The sequence below is a fragment of the Emys orbicularis genome, chromosome 10, assembly GCF_028017835.1.
Source record: "Emys orbicularis isolate rEmyOrb1 chromosome 10, rEmyOrb1.hap1, whole genome shotgun sequence".
Classification (NCBI taxonomy): domain Eukaryota; kingdom Metazoa; phylum Chordata; order Testudines; family Emydidae; genus Emys; species Emys orbicularis.
The window spans coordinates 30,570,692-30,574,049 of record NC_088692.1 but is presented as its reverse complement, the minus strand read 5'-3'; positions in this window follow the sequence as shown (position 1 = coordinate 30,574,049).

The window sequence follows — 3,358 nt, the reverse complement described above, 5'->3', positions numbered from 1 at the left end:
TTAGACAAGTGTTTTTTAAATCTCTCCATCCTGAAACAACCTTTGCAACACACACTTTGATCTGTGATTTGAACCAGTTGGATGAATAATTCGGTATGATTTGAGATTTGTTTACAGCTGAACTTGTACTTCACATTATGTAAAGATAGAGGAAGGACATGGTCCCTGCCTGACGGAACTTAAATTTCACAATCTATCCGGACTGTTAATCTACCTCTAGCACTTGGAATGAATGGTTCGGACAGCGACATCCCGTAGGGGAGGATCTAACTGTCAGGGTGGTTAAACACTGGAATAGATTGCCTAGGGAGGTTGTGGAATCTCCATCTCTGGAGATATTTAAGAGTAGGTTTGTCAAGGCTGTATCCCCACTTTGAACTTTAGGGTACAAATGTAGGGGCCTGCATGAAAACTTCTAAGCTTATCTACCAGCTTAGCTCTGGTCCGCTGCCACCATCTCAAGAATTCCCTCCCTGGGAAGCCTTGAGAAACCTTTCACCAATTCCCTGGTGAATACAGATCCAAACTCCTTGGATCTTAAACAAGGAGAAATTGACCCTTCCCCCCTCCTTCCTTTCACCAACTCCTGGTGAATACAGATCCAAACCCCCTTTGGATCTTAAAACAAGGAGAAATCAATCAGGTTCTTAAAAAGAAGGCTTTTAATTAAAGAAAAAGGTAAAAATCATCTCTGTAAAATCAGTATGGAAAATAACTTTACAGGGTAATCAAACTTAAAGAGCTTAGAGGAACCCCCTCTGTCTTAGGTTCAAAATATAGCAAACAAAGATAAGCACTCTAGTAAAAGGTACATTTACAAGTTGAGAAAACAAAGTAAATCTAAGACGCCTTGCCTGGCTTTTACTTACAATTTTGAAATAAGAGAGACTTGTTTAGAAAGATGGGGAGAACCTGGATTGATGTCTGGTCCCTCTCAGTCCCAAGAGCGAACAACCCCTTCAAACAAAGAGCACACACACAAGCCTTCCCCCCCCCCCCAAGATTTGAAAGTATCTTGTCCCCTTATTGGTCCTTGGGGTCAGGTGTCAGCCAGGTTACCCGAGCTTCTTAACCCTTTACAGGTAAAAGGATTTGGAGTCTCTGGCTAGGAGGGATTCCATAGCACTGTACACAGGAGAGCTGTTACCCTTCCCTTTATAGTTATGACAGGTTAGATAAATGTCTATCAGGGATGGTCTAGACAGTATTTGGTCCTGCCATGCGGGCAGGGGACTGGACTCGATGACCTCTCGAGGTCCCTTCCAGTCCTAGAATCTATGAATCTATTAATGGAGATTCTCTATGTCCTAGTAAGGGGGCGAGGATGGAAGATGATAAAATACAGGTAGGATCTGATGAGAAACAGTGAAATGAAAAAAAAGTCCCATTCAATAACATCATGTAGTAGCAGACAGCTAAAAAATGACAAGTTTTTAAAGTGCTTATATACCAATGCTAGAAGTCTAAATAATAAGATGGGTGAACTAGAAAGCCTCGTTTTAAATGAGGATATTGATATAATAGGCATCACAAAAACTTGGTGGAATGAGGCTAGTCAATGGGACACAGTAATACCATGATACAAAATATATCAGAAGGACAGAACAGGTCGTGCTGGTCGGGGAGTGGCACTATATGTGAAAGAGAGCATAGAATCAAATGAAGTAAAAATCTTAAATGAACAAAACGGTACCATAGAATCTCTACAGATAGTATTTCCATGCTCTAATAAGAAGAATATAGCAGTACCTGACCAGGATGGTGACTGTGAAATGCTCAGGGAGATTAGAGAAGCTATTAAAATAAAAAACTCAATAATAAGAATAATAATGGCGGATTTCAACTATCCCCATATTGACTGGGTACATGTCACCTCAGGACAGGATGCAGAGATAAAGTTTCTTGACACCTTAAATTACTGCTTGGAGCAGCTAGTCCTAGAATCCACAAGAGGAGAGAGAATTCTTGATTTAGTCCTAAGTGGAGCACAGGATCTGGTCGAAGAGGTGAATATAGCTGGACTGCTTGGTAATAGTGACCATGATATAATTAAAAGTAACAGCCTTGTGGCGAGGAAAACACCACAGCGGCACAACACTGTAGCATTTAATTTCAGAAAGGGGAACTACACAAAAATGAGGAGGTTAGTTAAACTTAAATGTATACCCCAAATTAAAAAACATAGAGAACAAACGTAAATGTGTACCCCATGTATACCCTAAACTTAAATGTATACCCCAAATTAAAAAACATAGAGAACAAAAAAGTGTGGCTAAACAACAAAGTAAAAGAAGTAGTGAGAGGCAAAAAAGCATCTTTGAAAAAGTGGAAGTTAATTCCTAGTGAGGAAAATAGAAAGAACTCTGGCAAATGAAATGTAAAAATATAATTAGGAAGGCCAAAAAAGAATTTGAAGAACAGCTAGCCAAAGACTCAAAAAGTAATAGCAAATTTTCTTTTAAGTACATCAGAAGCAAGAAGCCTGCTAAACAACCAGTGGGGCCATTGAACAATTGAGATGCTAAAGGAGCACTCAAGGACGATAAGGCCATTGCGGAGAAATTAAATGAATTCTTCGCATCGGTCTTCATGGCTGAGGATGTCAGGGAGATTCCCAAACCTGAGTCATTCTTTTTAGGTGAAAAATCTGAGGAACTGTCTCAGATTGAGGTGTCATTAGAGGAGGTTTTGGAACAAATTGATAAACTAAACAGTAATAAATCACCAGAACCAGATGGTATTCACCCAAGAGTTCTGAAGGAACTCAAATGTGAAATTGCAGAACTACTAACTGTAGTCTGTAATCTATCATTTAAATCAGCTTCTCTAACAAATGCCTGGAGGATTGCTAATGTGACGCCAATTTTTAAAAAGGGCTCCAGAGGTGATCCTGGCAATTACAGGCCAGTAAGTCTGACTTCAGTACCGAGCAAACTGGTTGAAACTATAGTAAAGAACAAAATTGTCAGACACCTAGATGAACATAATTTTGTTGTGGAAGAGTCAACATGGTTTTTGTAAAGGGAAATCATCCCTCATCAATCTACTAGAATTCTTTGAGGGGGTCAACATGTGGACAAAGGGGATCCAGTGGATATAGTGTACTTAGATTTTCAGAAAGCCTTTGACAAGGTCCCTCACCAAAGGCTCTTAAGCAAAGTAAGCTGTCATGGGATAAGAGGGAAGGGCCTCTCATGGATTGGTAACTGGTTAAAAGATAGGAAACAAAGGGTAGGAATAAATGGTCAGTTTTCAGAATGGAGAGAGGTAAATAGTTGTGTCCCCCAGGCGTCTGTACTGGGCCCAGTCCTATTCAATATATTCATAAATGATCTGGAAAAAGAGGTAAACAGTGAGG